Source organism: Marmota flaviventris, chromosome 15 (assembly GCF_047511675.1).
Source record: "Marmota flaviventris isolate mMarFla1 chromosome 15, mMarFla1.hap1, whole genome shotgun sequence".
Lineage (NCBI taxonomy): Eukaryota > Metazoa > Chordata > Mammalia > Rodentia > Sciuridae > Marmota > Marmota flaviventris.
In genome coordinates, this window is record NC_092512.1 from 66,584,743 (window position 1) to 66,606,190 (window position 21,448).

Genomic DNA, 21,448 nt, shown 5'->3' on the forward strand with positions numbered 1-21,448 from the left:
TCATTTTAAATTAAAAGTGGCAACGGTTAGGAACAATACAACCAGGAAGATTAGGAATCCATACAAAGAAGATGTGCTGTGTGTTTTATAAGGTTGGGTAAAGAAAACAATTTTTGCCCCTATCAGAAGTGATAGTGGAAGGGGTCATTAATCAGTGAATTTGATTCCTAAAGGACATTCCAAAGTCATGCATGGAGGTGCATGACACAGTATTTTTTGCAGTCTTATTGTCAGAGCTGTAACGTTTTTTCAGTCACTTTACATGTGAACACCTACAAATAGTTTTTTTTCAGGTTTAATTAAACATTCTGACTCAAGACAATTATATGCCACACTTGGTAGTCAGAAGATTTAGAAGGAACCAGAATTTACCAATAGGGAAGTATCAGATATTCTTCTTCCTGAGAGTTCTTGAAGTAACCCATGCAGCAGTTCAGGTCTATGGAGTGTTTTACAGCAACCTGATCCGGGAGTTGCACTAGCTTAAAAACTTTAGACATCTGAAGACCCAATATCTCTTGCAACTCCTCCATAGATATAGCTTCAGGAATCCCCACTAGGAACATGTGCTTACTCAAGGAAACCAAAAGTTATGGCTTTTCACCAGCATTTGTAGTCCCAGTCCAGATGTGATTTGCCAACAACAGATCAGTTTTTAATCATACTCAATATCTCTTCATAACCCAGTTGGCACATGTCTTTATCAACTTAACAGGAGAAGAGTGCCTTAGAGTTATCCACAGACAAATTCTCACGCAGCAGGTGAATCGATAGTATCAACTTTTTCCATGATCAGTGACCGATTTATTCATAAAATCATATGTGAGGGCAGAACAGTGAAGATGTGTTTTTATTTGTCAATAATTGTCTCAAAAGTGCTCTGTTGACTCTCACCTTTCCTGCTTGTTGGGTGAGCACTAAAAATAGAAATTATAGCTATTGTCCTGGCTCTTGAGTTTCATTCATTTATTAAGACAATTACTTAGAGTTCTTAAAACTCAGAACCTTGTAAAAATTTCATGACTCTCTTCTCCATTCTGCCTTGCCCTCCAGAGCATGGGATGGAAAGAGGCAGGATCTGACTCTTACATTCATTCTCCCACATACTTCACTCAAGGTGTTTGCACAGGAAGAGGAGATAAAGTAGAGACCTAAAGACCTGCTCAGGGTGAGGTGGCAGTTGTTTTGTTTTTTTAGGTGGTCACACTGTTGGCCTGGCTTGTATATGGCTTGATAAAGATGGATGGGATGCCTGGGATGTTGCCAATTACTCTCACTAATGAGGACCCCTTCCTTAGCTACTCTTCTAGGTATTGGTGGTTTCAAGTGAAATTTAGCCACATCCTCCTGCCCACCCCCACTGGCAACCTTACCTTGCATTTTTCTAAATTATAACTATAGCCTCAAATCTCGCCAAATGCCCACAGTCAACTTAAGGCCCATATGCATGTTCAGAATCCATGCTACCCCTTAAGAACAGTGAACTCAAGAATGATTAAGAAGGAGGTGGTCTGGGATCCATCTCTGCGTGGCAGAAGCCGCCATGCCATCTCTTCCCCCAATGCTCTCTTCCCCTACTCCACCCGTACAGAAATTCTGGTGTCAATTCAGATATTTAGGTAAGAAAGAGTGACCAATCCTTTCTTTTTGAAGGGAACTGAATTTTAACGAGTTATTCTTCTGATATTTTTATTCTTCCTGTTTCAGAAAAGCATATACCTCCTTCGCCACCCTTCTAAATTCTCCTTTCCTGAAAAAGTGATACCTCTTCTCCATGTCATCTTGTTCATCTGGGTGTGTTTGGGGGTGGAGATTGATATGTGGGATATAAACCAGTGTTGCTGGTCCAGCGCCTTCTAGCAAAAGTGGAAAGGCATGCTCTTCCCTAATTCTGTCAGTTTTATGAAAGAAGAATGTAGAGCTACTTTCCACCTTTGTGAGTGAGTCAGTATGATGGCTGAATTATGCCCTCCAATTCTTAAGTTGAAGCCCTAACCCTCTGGACCTCAGAATATAACTGTAGCTGGAGATAGTGTCTTTAGAGAGACAAGGTGAAGTGAGGTCATTGGAGTTGACCCTAATCCAACATAGACAGTATCCTCATAAGAAGAGATTAATATTCAGACATATACAGAAGAAAAACCATATAAGGACACCAGAACAAGATGCGCAACTGTGAGTCAAGAAGAGAGGTTCTCAGAAAAATTCACCCCTATCTACACCTTGATCCTGGACTTCTAGCCATCAAAATTCTGAAATGAAGACTCTTTGTTGCATTAAATACTGAGTCCGTGGTATGTGTTTTGGCAGCCCTGGCAACGTACTACAGTCAGGAAGACAAGGTCTCTCTGTCCTAACCTTAACCCTCAGGTTCAGATGGGCAAGAAGGCAGTGTGGCAAGTTGTTATTGAGGCTCTTATTTCCAGTGATGGTTTCCCTCTCAAAGAGACCTAGTTTATCACCGGTGAGGTTCATGACAAAACAATAGGTGGAAAAAATATGTATACATATATTCATATATGTATATATATACACATATATATACAAATATATATTTCTATCTGGGAAATATATAGCTTTAGACTCAGCAGAGTTCAAGGGAGCAAATTGGACTGCAGTGAAATCTTCTAGTTAGTCTTTCTTATTATGCTATTTGGTTTAGAAGAAAATCATGAATAAGTATTCCATCCTCATTTCCAGTCACTGGCTTGTAAAAATCCTCCCTTTCATTCAATTTTATTAACTTTCTATTCCTCAAAAGTAAAGAAATTGAATTTAATAAGCTATAATTCTTTACTTCTGAACCAACTGCTTGGCTCATTCACCTTGGAAAATTAATCAATAACAATCAGAGTAAATAAATTACTAAGACTCCCCTTATTCTTTTCTTTTAACAAAGTAAGTTCAGGAACATCAGTTTTTCTTTGCTTATCCTTTTACTCATAAAAGGAATTTTATTTTTCTAAGCTTCAGTGGTATTTATGGTCTCCGTGGCATTCAAATACTTGCCTCAAGAGGTTTAATTAGGACATTAATGAAATCTAGATAAAGGATGCCTATAAAGCTGTATGAATGAACAGTAAAAGTTCTTTAACTAGTGGATTTGGGGAAATGACTTGTTCTGACAATGTGACTTTTAAGTGTTCGGGATAAATTGTTCTCAGATAATTGACAGGTCATTTAGCCAGGCACTTCTTAGCTGTATTTATAATTCTATCCCTTTTTCTAAATTTCTATCCTTATTTCTAAGTCTTTCCTCTGTAAAACTGTCCTCATGAGGCTACAACATATCCATACCCATAAAACTTCAAGAATTAATTACGTGTTTAAAAACTATCAATGGAAGTCGTAGTGTTTTCCCACTCAGATCTCCTTTCAATTAAAAAATTATCTGCTCTGTTGAATCAGCTAGCTGACAGCCTACAGACACTAGTCCTTCAGCATCTTGCCACAGCTTTCTGCCAAGGCTACATTCTCCCCTGGCTGCTTCCAGCCAATCACTGAGCCTGGTGAGGCTGCTAAAAACAGACCATTTCTGCCTGATGAAATATTTCTCTACAAGACCATCTTTGCTCTGGGGCTCCTCATCAGCCTTTGCTCAGAGCTACATGGAAATCCAGGGCCCTTTCCACCCACTCCTCCTTCCCTCTCTCCTTTCCAAGTTTTCAGACCTCCTCTGTGGAGTGAGCTCTCCCTGCCTCTTCCTGCTCCCCTGAAACGTATTGATCACAGACATGCCCTCCATTAAATCTCTTGAACATAATTTCTTCTTCAAAAAAGACCCCAACTAACACAACAATCTCTGTATAATTTACAAAAAAAAAAAAAAGCATATTACTAAAAGGAATACAGAGGCGCTCTCTACTTCTCCTCCTACTGCACCAAACCTTCACCTTCTGGGGGAGAGAGCAGGTTGTAATTGGACAACAAGTCTTTAAATCTAGGGAAGTTTTTTCATTGGTTGATTTATTAATTTTTTAATGTTTAAGAGGAAGAGAATAAATGGGAAATGGATGAAGACATCCCTCAAAAATCCCCTGTGAAGTGCGAATTCCATCACAGGATCACATTTGTTTGCTTCAGAACACACTCATAAAACTCTTCTCATTGGGAGAACATGGGTGTATTTTCATTTCAGCCAGCGACAACTGCAGAAAAACAAGCGGAATCACAAATAAGAGATTACAAGGAAATCTGTAACCTTATGTGGTAAGTTTTCAGATTTCAGAACAAATGATGTTCAAGCCACATCTTCAAGGCACAAACTCTTCTGCTTTGGGGTTTTCTCCCTTCTCCAACTTATGTCTAAGCTTGGGAACCTCTTGAAGAGCTGAGGGGGCCAAATCGGGGGCTCCCTTCATCATTGCTCCTCCAGTGCTCTCTCAGGCTGTGTCCACTTGGATTCTGCTTCCTTCCAGACAGTGTTTCGCTGAGCCCTTCTGTCTCCTCAAAGTTTTACCTTAAAACAGGTAAACTGCCTTTTTTTTTTCTCAAACCCTCAACCTATTTCTGAAGTGGTTCTACTTCCACAGGGCTCTACCCAAGAAAAAGGCTACAGAAACCTGTTTCTCTAAAGATCTGTTTACTTTCTTCATGCTTCGTTCATCAAATTCTAATTCACCAGTACATTTTATCTTTTTCAAATTGGCTCCCGGAAGCCTTGCTCTCTCTTCTGATTTTTCTCTCAAACATTTTGCTTGTGCCCTAAGTTTCCAGCTTCCCCTAAAGCCATAAGCTTTTGAAACAGAAAAGCTAAAAAGTAAGAGGCTTTTTCTGATTATTGTTCTCTATGTCTTTCCCTGGGGACAATCAGAACAATAGCAGCCATCTGCTTTAAAAGGAAAAGAAAAAAAAGCAGAAATACCAAGAGGGGGGCATGAACCATATTATTCTGCCACTTCAGCATATGGCTAGACAATAAATTAAAGTTTTAGAGTGGAGAGGGACATTAGAGGTTTCTGATTCATCCTCCTTTCTGGTCTTCTCTGTTATATGTTCCTGACAGATGGTCAAGCAGACTCCATAATTTCAGTGACAGATAATTCAGTTCCTCATAAAGTGCATTCTAGGGTTGTTGGACTTCTTAGAAAGTCCATCCTTATATTGTGCTGGCATCTGTTTCCATTCTGAGCAGCAGAGGATGATGGACGGACCATTAGCCTTGGACCTAAACAGAAAGAGCTGGTTCAAATAGTCCCTGTGAACAGCAGCTTCTTCGTCTCTAAAATGGAGCTGATACCCTATTTCAGAGTCACAGGAATAATTAAATGAAGTATAAATACCTGGTACAGTGTTTATCATGGTAGATGTTTACTAAGGATTAATTCTCTGTGCTCTAAAATATCCAATAATGATCCAAACCTCATTTTTTCATTTACTCATGCTCTCAAAAAAAAAAAAAAAAAAAAAAAAAAACGTTGACTAAGCATTTATCTTGTTCTAAAACCTGGAGTAAATTCTGATAATATAGCAAGGACTAAAACAAACATATATCTTTCCTTAAGGAAATATAGTACACCCAAAATTAACATTGAATTACAAATAGGAGAAATCCTATAAAGGAAAACATCAGAATATTGGGAGCTTATACCAAGAAAACATAAGGAACAGGTCCACTTTCCATCATATCCCTTAACCACACACACATAAGCATGTATTTCTTCTCCCTATGGAGGCTTCTTATATCAAGAATAAACATTCCAGGGTCCTCATCCATTCTTCACTTGGTGTGGTTATAGAATAGCTTAATTTTTCCTATCAAAATATAGATCATTGAAAAATCCTCCCTATGCTAACTTTGAGCCTAATAGTAGAAAATTTGGGTTGTTTTAAAATTCTTCTTCGTTTTATTTCTCTCATTCAACCTGTGAAACAGTAACTGAAAATATATAGTATTCCTTCCACAGGTTGCACATTGTACGTGCCAATTTTATTTGCTATTAGATTTGCTTCTGTAATGTTCAGGGGGAAATAAGTTTTAATACACTGTCATTAATTTCCTTTTGGAAACTTACTTTAGAAGTTATTCATTCAGCCAGACGTGGTGGTTCACGCCTGTAATCCTAGCAGCTTGGGAGGCTGAGAAGGAAGAATCGAGAATTCAAAGCCAGCCTCAGCAATTGCAAGGCACTAAACAACTCAGTGAGACCCTGTCTCTAAATAAACTACAAAATAGGGCTGGGGGTGTGGCTCAGTGGTCTAGAGCCCCTGAGTTCAATCCCTGGTACAAAAAAAAAAAAAAAAAAGTTACTCATTCAATATCTAGGAAGGGTCTCCAGGTTTCCCTTTATCACCAGTCATAGTTCATTTTCCACTGCAATAATGCAATACCACAGACTGGGTAATTATGAAAAAAAGAAGGTTATTTGGGCTGATAGTTCTAGTCCAATGACAAGGGGCACATCTGGCAATGGCTTTTTGATGACACAGTTCCAAGTAGGTGAAGGGCATCACCTGGTGATGAACAGGGAATGGGAAGGAGAAGAGAGGGCAGCAGCACATTGGGAAGAGAGATCAAGGGCCAGGGAGAAAGCAAGAGAGGGGAGGGCCCACTGATTGTTTTGTACCAACCCACCTTTGGGTGAGCTAATCCACTCCTGTGAATCTCCTTCACATGTCTGCACAATCATGTCACCTCCCATGAGGCCCCATCTGTTAAATTGCCCACCACCTTTCAATACCATTACATTGGGGATCCCGCTTCCAGCACATGAGCTTTGGGGGATAAATAATATCCAAACCAAACATCTGCAGATGGTCATAAGCTCCTGTTCAGAGAACACAGCGCCCAGATACCATATCCATGCCTCCATCCCCGACACACCCCAGCTTCTAAGCCCTCAGTCTGACTTCATTTCACATTGTTCATTTTCCTCTGGCTTTACACTTGGACATCATCTATACATGTTTCATTTCAAGCAGGCATGGATTTGACCCCATCAGAAGTTCCCCATCAATTCAAAACATGTACCCCATTAATGTGTATTCAGCAATCGGGGTCATCCTGATAAAACTGATTTCAAAACCTCAGCAAATGATGTGCTTGATCCTGAAAGATAGTTTCCCTTTTTCAAAGGGATCTCATGGGAACTCACTATATCTTTTTATCAGAAGAACATATTTTAAATAATGTTCAAACATTCCTACTAACCACATACACACCCAGAACAATACCCTCATCAGAATTCCCTCCTTTTCATCTTTGACTCTTAGATCCTGAAGTCATACACAATGAATTTGGAATATGAGATTTAATTATTGAGTGACATGATTTACCCAATGAAGACATTTACAAAGTATCCATTGGACCTGAATATTCCCCAAGGAAAATTATAATACATTAAATCTATTTTCCTCAAGTGGTACCAAAGGAAGTTCGTTGGCATTGGGCTGCTTGTCCATCACACTGAAAAACAAATAAACAAAAAACAGAAAAGGAAAATAAATACCACGAGTTGAGCAGAGGCCATAGGAGCAAAAGAATGCTCCTTATGGATGGTGCAAGACCCTGGATTCCATCCTCGGTACTGCAAAGGGCAAAAGAAGAAGAAAGAGGAAGGAAGGAAGGAAGGAAGGAAGGAAGGAAGGAAGGAAGGAAGGAAGGAAGGGAGGGAGGGAGGGAGGGAGGGAGGGAGGGAGGGAGGGAGGGAGGAAGGAAGATCTCTCAAACTTGCTGCATGCACAGCTTTGTCTCCCTTCTTGACCCAACCCACCCTTCCTAAGTAGCCTCTTTGGCAGAGCCAGCTGAACAGTGGTACCAATCTCAGGGACTTCAAGCACTGCTTGTGTGCCAAGTGGGCACTTCCTGACTACACACATTCACCAGCAGCTACAACATCGTGGGGCAGAGAGTAACGAGGCAGGCACTTGTCCCTGAAAGAAGGAAGAAATGTCACTCTCCCTCTGTGAATAGATGTGGTTGTTCTCACTTTCTCCCTTGAAAGCCTCATTCTCTGAAGTACAAGCTATTATGCCAAGGCAGATGTACAATCTGGGATGTTTTCCAGATTCATTACTACAAAGCATGAGGTATTCAGCATTAGTGCCTCCGTGGAAGTTTCTGTCTCTGTCTCTGTCTCGGTCTTCCTGACTGGCAGCACTGAAAGGCAGACAGGTGTCCAGTGGCTGGGTAGGTAGGAGCTGGAGCATCCGTCCTGACTATGACACTTCCAGTCAGTGTTTTAGTTTGCAGAGTGGATAGTTTTCCCTGACAGCTGCACACATTTTGTGCAAGCAAAATGTTCCGCTGATGAGGCGGCAGCTTGTGCTTGTCTGAATAAGCTCCACCCTGGGAAAGTGCATAGTCATGAGCTTCACCGTGTCTAGGAGGAAAGGATGCAAGACCAACTGCCATTGGTAACTACTCCCAGCACAGGTGGAAGAAGACTCCGTGTTTGCTAACTGCTTCACTGATTTCCATAGTGTTCCCGGTATTTCAGAATCTGAATCAAAGCAGAGGAATAAATTATGAAGACAGTTTGTTCCCTTGATATAATGCAGGGAAGTATCAGACCCACAATCTTGCCATCTACAACGTAATCTTTGCAGATCTTAGAGTTTTCCACAGTTTCACGGGTGCTGTTCAATGTTTTCCTTGCAAGTTCTCAAAGCTAAGTAGCAACCTGTGCTTCTTTTCTGTCACCTTATCTACTTCTTAGCAGACGTGCTTTCTGCACAGAAGTTGGTGTTATTGTGGAGGGGCTGTTAGGAAAGAGGTTTGGATGATTTTAAGGGTCTCTTCTCTGGAACATAACCTAAGACAGAGTGAGGTGCAACATTCTATTGTCTCCAATTCTAAATTGTCACAGATTTCAAATCTTTTTAACATAATGATAAGAGTTCATTGTGGCTATTGGTTGTTAATTCTGGTTTTGTTGTTGTTGTTTGTTCTCAAGTAAGGGGGCGGGGAGAATTTCCACTGCATTTGAGGGTGCTAAATTCTAAAATTGTGAACAAAGCCCACTGAGCTCTGGATGTTTCAGGGCCCTTCTTCCTCTATTGCCTCTCCTCAAACCATTCACCTATACAATACAAAAGGAAGGAAGGAGACTACTTTTTTGGTTTGTTTTGTTTTGTTTTATTTTAATTCTTTTTCTAACAAGAAAGACAGGTTCATGGAACTGATGAGATATAAGCTAGACCGCCAGATCAATTTGTTATGGTTGCCTAACAAGCCACAACACACTGGCTTCAAATAATAATCATTCCTTGTTGCTCACCAGTCTGAAGGTCAGCTAATAGGTCCTGTGGTCTTGATGGATTACTCCTATGTCTGTGATCAGCTTTCAATCAGGCAAGAAGATCTGTCAATATTAGCTGAGTTCTATTTCATGTTTGAGGAAGACATGGCTATTAGCTGGCCTATAAGAATTTGACTTTTCTCTTCATAATCTATTTTCCACCAGGCGATCCTGGGCTGTTTTTCAGTTTATGGCAGTGTTCCAAGAGAGAGAGAGTAAAAGCTCTCAAGGTCACTTGAAGCCTAGTGTGAGAACTGTCACATTTCACATCGCTCACTCTGTTGGTCAGAGGATGTGGAAAGGACTGCCTGGATTCAAGAATTGGAGAAATAGGCTCCATCTCCTCAAGGACAAATCTTCAAAATCATATTGCAAGGGGTATAGATACAGGGGCAGTTCTTACCGTTGAGTCCCTCAAACTTCAAGGATGAGTAGGAAACCAGCAGACAAAGATTTGGAAGAATGTTTCCAGATACAAGAAACAATAAATGAAAAGCCAGGGACCTGTCCTATAAAGGGGAAAGAGAACTACTGTTAGGAAAAAAATTTTTGTGTATGCAGTGTTCATAGAGGAGCACTCGACATTTCTGAGACAGAAAATTTGAAATGGTACTTGGGAGGCTCTCCCATTCCACACTAAAGAATCAGACTTTCACGATCAGTTAAAGAAACCAAGAATTATAGCAAAGTCATGCTTGTTTGGAGTGTTTAATACTAATCTCCATTCCCTTATTCTTGAAACTCTCTTTTTCCTGTAGATTCAATGATAACTGTTCTCCCTTGGTTTACTTCTTATTTCTTGAACATTTATTCCTAAGTTTTCTTTATTAGCTCTCTTTCCCTGTCCTTCCTTAATTCGGGACCACCCAATGTTGTATCTTCAGGCTTCTCTTCTCATTCACAAGTTCCTCCTCAGCAATTTCATCTGCTTCATTAATTTTCACTAATGGCATAATTGATGGCTCCCAGATCTATAACACTCCCAGAGTCTCTGCTGAGCAGTGGGCACATCTATCTAACTGGATGCTACACATGAATTTCTAACTCAACTTGTGTCAGAGTGAATCTCACTGTCTTCCTTTCTATGCTCCTTATTCTCCTGTGCATTCTTTTAGTTAAAGATCACTGGCCATTCAAATGCCCCGGCCACAAAGTCAGGAAAGTCCTGGACATCTCTCTCTCTCTTTTGCCTCACATTTAGTCTCTAGGTCCTGTCAATTATATTCCTCACATGTTATCGGTACTAGAATGCTCTACTTATGAACTGTGCCTGTTATTCTTTGAATTCTTCAAATTCTATAGGAAGGACAGAGATAAACTTGGCTCCCCTAATTCTAATTGGAAGATGCCTTTACCAATGTCTTAATGATATTTTCATCAAAGTCATATTTAAGTAAAAAACTTTTTGAAGCCTTTTGTAATCTGCTCCCCAAAGCCAAAGAATTTATATCCCATTGCAAGAGGCAGGTGGGTTTTCCTGAAAGACTAGACAAATCAAGCTTTCCAATGTGATTTTGACCTTTATGTGCACTTGACGCCCTCAAAATCTCAACTTCATATGACTTTCAGCCAAATGGCATCTAATACTTCTCTGTGGTTACAGGAAAGTCTGGGTCCAGCCTTTCTCTATATCTTGCTACAAAATGAATTGGGTCCATCTTCCAAGTCTGACTTCAGTACACACAGTGAATACTAAAATTGCATAAGTCCTATCACTATCTTAAACAAAAGTTGTCTAAACTGCTTTTAAAAAATCTTCAGAGACTCTCACATAAGACATATGAAAACAGGTGACTTTCTTGAAGTTTGGGTTCAGAGATACTTGAACTTCATTCACCCTTTGGTCTCTGTCTGCTCCTTCCAAGCACCTCCTGGAAAATCCCCTGAAGAATCCAGCTTAAAAATCAGTGGCCTAGAAGAAACATAAGACCATTATCCAGGAAAAAAGCAAATGTCATTTATACAGAAACACACAAGACTTTGGCTACATCTGACCCTCCTCTAGGATTGATCAAAATTCAGATTAGAGGAGATTGAATTTAGACTCTTGATCAGAAAAATTACATAATGTCCCTCCCAATTACAGCATAACCCTCTATATATTGCAACTTTCAAATGAGGCTTTTTTTCTCTCGAACCTCCTCCCACTCCTTACCTTCATTGCTCCAATCAGCTCCCACTGGATTCCTGAAATAGACTAACATATCATCTATGCCAGTTCCTGGTCTGCCCAATAATTAAACAGAACACCTTCCAAAGTCATATTCCTAAAACCAAATATTATTCCATAGCTCCCATTATCTACAAAATATGGAATTAGGTCCACATTACACAGCCTGCCATAGAAAGCTCCTTCTACTGAAGCCTCCGACCAAACTCGCTGGTCAATTCTCTTGTTTCTTAACTCAATCCTATGCTACTGTGATATCAGTAAAATGAGAGAGATCTTCAAATGTACAATATTTAATATCTTCATGCCTTTATAAATATTGTTCTCTTGCCTAGAATTAGCTTTTTCCATAGTGTCTGCCTGTTATAGGTCCATACATCTCCTGCTACATAGGTTTCATAACACTTTCTCTTCTCAGAAGACTTTCCTAATCACTTTCTCCAGGCAGATACGATCCCTCCTTTCTTCTATTGCTACAACACTTTGTTTGTGTGCATAATGTTTTTCCAAGATATAGTATACCTTCATTACTTAATGACATGTCTCTGTGTCAAACTTAATTGCAATATCTACAAGTGAAAGGACCAAGTTTTATTTACCTTCTCATTATCAACCCCCAGCACAACACATGGCATCAGACGGTGGTTCAGTGATACTTGATGAATATGTAATAAAAGCAAAACTTCATGAAAATAAGTATGAAACCAGCATGAAGAATGAATTAGAGAGGAAGCCACCTGCAAGGGACCAGGTAGGAGAGTATTGAGATGATCCAGATCACAGTGAGGTGAAGCAGGAAATTACCATTACCGATAGCAATGGAGTAAAGAATACTGGGCATTTCTGAAAAATGGAATCCATAGTACTCACAAAAGCTTAAAAGGGCAGGAAGAGTAATTTAAAACATATCCAAAATTGAGCCCTTAGCCAAGAATGAATGATTTTAACAATAAGCTTTTGGAACATAGGCAGGAAAGAACTCAGTTTCAACTAAACATGGACTCTATACTGTGCACACTGTTAGCTACTGCTGCTCTGCTGCAGCATAGTACAGTCCTCAGTTTTGAAATCAGAACTCAGGGAACAGTGGGGACTCAGGAATTGATGGCTTTGTGACCTATGTCTGAGAACATGTGTCAAGGTCAAAACTTTTCTGCCATTGCTCTTCTTTAGCCTTGGAGACCACATGATAGCTGAACTTCTATGAATCAGGTGATTTGTTTCCTAGCACATTAAGCTGAATGCTTCCACATGAAGGAAATATTATAATATACATATATATTTAATATTTTTATTAAAAAGATATATATCTTTTTAATATTTTATAATTTCTTAAGTTTTTAAATATTTTTTTGTTTTATACACAGAAATAAATATACAATGCTTCTTTATACTGGGAAACTGGACTATTGACTTTCTAAGTCAAATATCTAATTTGATTACCGTGTTTTAACACCTGAAGTATATTTTTCAAGGGAATTTATGTTAGCTATACTGAACTGTTCTGTTAAACTTCTTTTAAATTACTGTGTGGAATTTTCCCTTAAAGGTCACTCCTTGTAATAGAGCAAGAATGAATCTAAATCTGGATTAAAAGCTTCTGGTGAATTCATAGTGTTTTTCCCCCTGACTCAGAATTAATGACTTACCGCTCCCTGAAGATTTCCTATCTAGAAGCAACACACGCCATCTTGCTGAGTTAAAATCCTCATAAGGGATTGGATTAATTTTCCATTTCTAATGAGAAGAGAATGATACCAACAATGATTCTAATTATATCTTGGACTTATAGAGCTCATTTTTCCATAGGAGCTAAAGGAAGGTCTACAGCTGTTACTTAATTTATACATAAAACCAAGTGATTTGACAAAGGTTATACTGTATGCCAGTGTGATTAGAATCCAATATGATTAAAAGCCTAGAGTTTTTATTCTACATTTTTATGTATTAAAAATACATTCTCATATTTTTAAAAGGGAAGAAGGATAAATTGTAACTTACAGGATGAAAAGTTATAATTTGACATAAGGACGAGATTTCTGAAAGACACATTCGTGAAGCTCCGGAGTGTGGATTATAAGAAGCTGTGAAATTTCGTTTACTAGAAGTGTTCTAACATAAAGGAGATTTATATGTGTCTGAAATCATTTATTAGAATGCTCTCTGATTGAGGCAAGGTGGAATAATTTTTCAAGGATTCTTCCAGTTCTATAAATTCAATGATTTCTCTCGGATATCCTCTGTTACACTTTGTGCTAGTACAATTCAAAAATATTTAATAATAAATGCAAAATAGGACTGTTAAATTGCTTTCTTTCTACTAGGAATTCAATGGGAGAGACTTGAATAGAATCTTTTCACACTTGGTCCTCTGTAGTCTGTTTAAAAATCTGTAGCCAGAGCGATCCTTTTGAAACAGAGGTCAGACCATGGCAGCCCTCTGCTCCAATCTGCATTCCTGCCTCTTCCATTTGGAGGAAGAGCCAAGCCCTTTTAACTGCCGACCTCTCCCCTCTGTACCTTAAGTCTACCTCTCTATTCTCATCCTCTGACCTGCTACTTGCCCATTTGGTTCCAGCCACACAGAAATGGCCACTCCTTGCCATTGCTGCTGGGAACACACTTGCCTCAGTTTGCATGTGCTATTGCATGTGCTATTTCCTCTACCCAGGATTCTCTTTCCTGAGTTATCTTCATGGCTATCTGCTTCCTATTCTTTAAGTCTTTCTCGATTGTCACTTTCTTCATGAGTCATCCTCATCACCCCCTAATTAAAATTTCAAACTTCCTCCCTCCCTAATGAACTCTACTTTTTTTTTCCCAATTTTTTTCTTATAGCATTTGTCACTTTCTAACATACATAATACTTTGCTTATTTATTATGTTTTTTTGTTGTTGTTCATTTTTCCCCTCCTCCCAACCTCTAGACACCTCCAACTGCTTGAACATATGCTATTGAAGGGACAGGATCTTTGTCTATTGTGTTCATTGATTCATCTCAAGATAGTGCCTGGCACATATTTAGTTCTCACTAAAATGTTAACAAATTAATACTCACGAACCCAAAGAAACAATGGCTGAAAATGACTAACAGGTAGTTTTTAGGTAGTTTCAAGACTAACAGTTAGATTTTACTTTTGTGAAAGATAATACTTTATATATAAGAACTCTCTGTAGTCAGACAAGCAAAAAGTTGCCTTTTTTCTGAAAAATCATTCAAAGATGTACTTTAGCCAATACAGAGATGACTCAAAATAACATGGAAAGACAAAGTATGAAAGAATTAATGCTGAATATTGATACAAAAAAATTATAGGATTAAATCTTGATTATTTATAATATTGTTCAAATAACACCCATTTCAAAAATAATTATTGAAATAATACATAGAGAGTAGGAAGTGGAACATATGGGTTAGTTATTAAATTTCTTAGAATTATGAAAAAATAAAGAATAAAATCATTAATTATAAGTTGGATCCAAAATGACAGATTAAATCAATGCACACTGGGAAATGGAAGGAAAATAGGAAGCAAATATCAAACAGGGAGAAAGGACAAAGTTTTCATTTTTCATAGACAGCATCAACAGAATAGGCATTGGAAGAAAAATATCCAAGTACTTTTTGAAAACTTCACTCTGAATAAGACTGTCACACTTGAATGGAACATGATAACTCTCTTCAAATTTGTGACAATCAAAATTGGACAAAAACTCCAGCCTGCTTCCTGAAGAACCAAGAACTCATTCATGCTCTCACTTCTTGATGGTTCATTTCTGCTAATTTAATCTAATATCATGTTTGCTTTTTGTGGGGCAGGGGGAGGGAGGGGAAGCTGTATTAATGGTTCCTATAGAGAGCCTATCAAGCTTAATTCCTACAAATGTTAGGCTATGATATTCCCCACCGCATTCAACCAAATGTAGGATGTTATACATTTCCAACTAAGTAGCAATGTGGTAGATTTCAGTTCCACATCTACCTCATTGCAGTACAATTTTGATTCTGCGTATTCACTAAGCATCAAGTTAGATTCAACTACAAATTTGGAGGAATATTCTATTTCTTTATTTTAAAAGTGTAACTAGTTGGGAAAATGCTAAAAAGGACATTTGAAGAGGTAGAAAGTTGCAGCAATTCACTGGAAACTCACCTTATAATTGACATCTCCTTATTAATAAGCACCATTGTGTTACTCTGGAGTAAGTAATGATTGAGCCATTATCTCTTGTTAAAATGTTATATTTATGTTTTTCTAACTTAAGAATAAGAACATTGTCTACGATTTTGCCAATTTAAGAACTAATCCCAATTATACCTTTTCATTCTTCATCTACTGAACCTTTCATAGAAAAAAAAAATGCCGATGTTATTATCACTTGACAGATGCTGGCTTCCCTGTGACCTTCCTTCAGATATTTATACATCATCTCTTGATAACTTATTCTAAAATCTTTTTTCAAGATATGTATCAAGTTTGGATAATTTTTCTTCCTACTTTCTGAAAATTAGAAAATTAATTCGATAAAGCTGCACAAAAGCTCATCAAAAAAGGTCAAACAGGTTCAAGGAAATGAGTATGATATGCTGCATTATTATAAAGCACATGACTAGACTCCTCTGTAATTATACTTTTAATTCTAAATCAATTGCATTGAGAATCCATATTAAACCATGAATAATGACCACTTAAAAGCATCTTTAAATGGCACTGCCCTTCAAAATGAAATTAGTGCTAATGAAATAAACTGCTTTCGATATTGTGAAAAATTTGATTAAGCATTTGCTGCTATAACTAATTGGGAAAGCCTGCATATTGAATTTTTTCAAATATCTGCTTTTCTTCTATTTACTTTATACCAGCTTTGGGGGACAGAGAAATAGGAAGGGAGAGTTGAACTTTAGATTTTCAAAATCCAATCATCCTTCTTATTATGGCTTATTAATCTTTATCCTATCATTTAATGTTGTAAGGAAGATATTTAAACTTGCATGGCTGCTCTTAACCTTCCTGAGGTTATGATTAGTTAGTCTTGAACTGCGATCTTTATAGAATACCACAGAAAGGTAAATTCAAATATTTTATGTTTTTTGTTACTCAAGCTTATCCATTCTGCAGAGTAAAAAAGAAAAAAAAAAGAGTAACCTAAAAATAACTGTCTATAATCCTGATATTTTAAAAACAAAATTGTTTCTAAGAACTTGGTTATTTAGTTAGTGGTGATTTTGAAATTCAAAATGACCTTGGGTACTTTAGACAACTGTGTCTCTACTCTTAAAATGGTCAATTGGATAAAGCATGCAGAGAATAAATCTATCAAGTTTTTTTCTTGTATTTTTTTTTCTTTTTCTTTTTTTTTTCTTTTGCTTGAATGTGCTTGCTAATTTAGAGATGCTGCAGAGGGTAAAAGAAAGCAGCATAAAGATGATGATAATTCCAATTTAAACCCTGGCATCTTGGGTCAGTTGTTACGACTGTCAGCATTGCAGTTTCCTTAGCTTAAAAGAGAGAGAGAGAGAGAGAGAGAGAGAGAGAGAGAGAGAGAGAGAGAGAGAGAGAGAGAAAGAAAAGGAATAATATTTTTCTGAATTGCCTCAGGATAATTTCCACTCAAATGTGTCTTATGAACTATGAAATACTGTGCAGACTCCCAGAAATATAATCTCTTTTCCCATTCATCCCCTAATTCAATCATAATGGTCAATTTGATAGACGTGTATTATTTAAACCTTGAATCACCTATTAATCATCACCTCTGGCAAAGAAAATGGAGATGAAAAATAACAAGCCCTGTATATAAAGCAGAAACACATGATCCACAGCACAAGTTGGATTTGATCCGTTTAAAAGAAGAAATCTATCTTAGAAGCACATTTCTTAAAACAATAATCCATTAACTTTTGTATTGTTTAGTTAATTGATTCTTCAAAACAACATAGTTTGAAGCAGCTCAACTTTCTCTGTTATACACAAAATAAAATAAATCTTCACTAGGCCATATTTTCCAAACTGAAAAATATGATATTTTTATACTATTATCTTCCACCCATTTACTTTATGGACCTTAACTGTTCTATGGAGCCCTTGGCCAGAAACAAATTATTTCTAAATATTATGTTTGCATTTCAATCCTTTATCTTAGCTGTAAAATTATACATAGCCATTATTTTATCCTATAAACCCATCTGTGGTTGCTGAAAAGTAAATTATTTTGTTGAAGGTCAGCATTAAATCCGGCCAGATTTACCTTTTATTAATCCCTGTGTGTTGCTTAGGTTGTAAGCTTTTTATCACTGAGCTATAACCACTTTTTGGCCCCAGAATCTTTTCTCTCAATTTGATTCATAATGCCACCATAATGCAATAAATGTTAGGATTTAGCCATCTGGGCATTTTAAAATGTGGCATCAGATCAATGGAGTCTCCATTTGATTTAGGGTCTGATGTTGACCTCTTTACTACACAAGACCAACAATTTGTCAAAAAATGCACAGCCTGTATCCAATAGTTTAGTATGGCCACGTATGCTTTGGTCACGCTTCCTAACTCTCAATTAGAAAAATCTCAGATTTAGTCATTATGTGTTTTATGGGTTGTGGAAACACAGGGGGTCCTTAAAATGGACAGGCAGCTGAAAAACTTGGCAAGCCGTTAAATGTGGACCAAGTGAGACTCCTCGCAGATCCATAATTTACCATCCACTCCTATGCTCAGTCTGCATTGAAATAAAAGCAAAATGATAGACTTGCAGAGTCTTACAGCAGATTCACATGTGAAAAAAAAAAATGTGAAGGACATAATCACCTCAACTCTTCCAATTCATTTTCTTCAAAATGAGTCTCTGGGACTCTGTTTCCATCATCTGGAGATGGGCCAGCAAGAGAAATGGATTGCACTTCCCAAACTTGCCTACTAACTGAGATGCTGGCATTGTTTAAAATCCAAATGCTACCCCTTCCTTAAAGCTCTCTATGCATGCCCATTTGGAAATGGTTTTTCTTTAGCAATTTCAAAACACTAATTTTAGGGCTGAAATCCCCCCCCCCAAGTTAATGCATCTGCAGCACACAACCCAACGTACGTAGGATGCAGTATTATGGTGGTCCTCAAGAGTCACCTGCTAATTCCATTAGGTGTGCTATGGGCTAAGAGCAGCCTTGTGTGCCTGTGAACCCATTACCCTTTGTTTTCATTCTTTGTTGATGATTTAGTTCAGCACACACCTGTCTTTGTGTCTAAATCATAAGCATCTTCCATCAGTATCCATACCTCATTCTTCTGGGTAATTCCTACAGTATCTTTACACTTAAAGACTTGTAGTCAAAGAATCTTGAAAATACAGTGAATGTCAACATCACATAAAACTATGCAATTTTCAGTTCTGCCATGGCTACATGTGCTCATTCTTAGAATTTAAATATGTCAGCTCTGTATTATATTTGACATAAATATGTAACTTCTAAACCAAAGTTTTTTGTATCATTCCACTAGAAGCCTTCAGTTTAAGACAGGAGAGCATATAACTACAAAGGGTTAAAAAGGCAGGGGGTGGGTGTCAAAGACATTGAGAAATATTTTAATAAGGAAATCTTGGATCTATCAGAAGAAAAGGTTTGGTTGTTATAATCTTGAAATTTAGATGCTATAAAGATAGCATGTATAGAAAGAAAATTCTTATGGAAAATTTGTTTTCTGATCAAGTTAATAATCATTTTGTTTATATTACCAAAGATAAACACCAATAACTGAACCAAATACCATGTTCGTGGCGCTCTAGATGATTTATGTTTTGCAATTTAGAGGTCAGGGACCAGCACTATACTTTAATGACTCTTGTAAATTATGTCACCAACCTTCTAACATCACTCACTGATTCTTTTTTTTTAATTTCTAGATGACTTAATTTAAAATTTATCTCAAATACTTCTGTCTTAGAGCATGCTTAGCAACATGTAAGATTTTGTTTCTGGAAGTTTATTAGAAAGATTTTTGTCTGGTTGTTTCATTTTGATTTCCAAGTTAAATTGCTACTGTAGAAATACTAATACCCTACAACATGTCAATGTAAACTTCAATGAAGCCATATAACAGAAGAATTAAAAATAATAATCACAGAGAGCGCTACTGCAGTGACTCAAATTGTCAGCATTAATGATTGCCTCCATTTGCACCAATATTTCATTCCTTTTATTCTGTAGCATCATAAGAATGAGCACCATTAGGCTAATATATTCCAAAGGAGCTCATTACTGATGGGGGTAAGGAAATGGGGGTATTGTTCCATAACAGCGCTACTAAATTTAATTGCTTCTACTCTGCAAGCAGTACATACATTCATTACTTTAATTTATTAAAAATATATTACCTAAAACCACAGTTAACTAAGTGATGCAATCGCTTAATCCAATGATATACACTGTTTTTGGTCATCTTTCACTAGGTATTCTCTGAAGCAAATTCTCATCTTCATTTTAACAATATCATCTTCTAATTTGGGTTTCTAAGACCAACAGACAGTTTCAACTAGAGAATCATTAAAATAAGCTTCTACTTCTTTCAGATAAAAAATGTACATGTGGTTATATTTTTTTTACTTTATTCTACTATACTTGTTATTCAGTCTTTGTTATAACTATGGAAAATGAATTATCATCTGAGATGTGCTTCAAATACGGACAATTTTCTTTTCCTGGACAAATATTGAAACATCTTGGGAATTTCCCCATTGTTTTTAGTTTGCTCAATTTTCTTTCTGTTACCATTAAATTATCTCCAAAATCCCCACAAATTGCCTAAATACCTATTCAAACTATTTAGATACATCAGCTATTCAACCAATTCTATTCCAATTTCATTAATTAGTTAATAGAAATTCTTGGTTCCATCCATTAGAAACCCATTCCTCAAGTCTTTTGCAGTAATACAAGCTGCATTTGTTAACCTCTATGCCCAGTGTTCATTAAGACATAGAATTCTCTTCAGAAACATCCTGGTGACTTCTTTTGCTTCACCTCTATGCTAAACATCCTCTTTCTATAATTCACATCTTCATCTCTTTCAGTTTACTCCCTCATTTAATAGAGCTCTATCTGAATGTACATAGGAAGTACATTTTTGAGATTTTCATATTTGATATGTTTTTTAATCTATTATTCATCAGTTTATTACCTTGAGACAGGAAATAATTTTTTGTTTATATTCTCTCCACATTCTTCAGCACCCAGTGTCACTGGTAAAAAGATTAAAGCCATTTTACATCCCAGTGTTTTCTCTGTGACTGGTTCGCCCAACCAAGTTGTTCACAGGCTGTAGAATTTCTGGTTAGACACTGGTCCATTTTGATCCACTGTTAGAGACTCTCAGTGGACTCTTTCAATGTGGCAACTCATGTTCATCGATTTGTGAAATACTCTAAAATTATTTTATAGTTCATTTGCCCTTCCCTTCTCTTCATCTATTTTGGAAATCCCAATATTTAGGTACACATCTTCTCTAGTTTGTTGTCTATATTGGTTCTTTCATTTCCATCTTTTAAAAAACATATATTCTGGATGATTTCTCTATTATCTAAAAATTCTAAATGAATATTTTGTTTATACCTTAATTTCATACGTAACAGATTATATTCCCCCTCAGTTTTCCCTTTTTATGTAATCTTAATCTTGATTTGTACTAACAGGATTTTCTCTCTGCTTTTTATGTACATGAATGATAGTCCTGTTTTTCTGCAGAAAAGAGAACTGTCTTCACCACCAGGGTATCTGTTTCTTCCAAGTACTTTGTGTGTTTTCCTGTTTGTTGTAGTCCCCAATTTAATGTGTGTTTTCAAATGTCTAGCAATACTTAGTTTCTGACTTATGCTTAAATGCTGGGAGAGGGATAGTTCAGCAGTGTCTCTCACCACATGCTGTGAATCCTCTTGGCCATCTCCCTTACACTGACATGAGAGATGTGGTGTGGCCCTCCACCTGCTCAGATATCCCAGAAATGTCTTCAGGTCTCCTGCCTGGAAGATAAAGCTGTGCCTCATCCTTGTA

The 21,448-nt window shown here is 37.3% G+C and overlaps 1 protein-coding gene across 1 annotated transcript in view; it reads left to right on the forward strand.

Moving 5' to 3' along the window:
• Nkain3 (sodium/potassium transporting ATPase interacting 3) overlaps window positions 1-21,448 on the forward strand; it is a 303,572-nt gene that overhangs the window by 109,378 nt on the left and 172,746 nt on the right. The gene's annotated exons all lie outside the window — the stretch shown is intronic.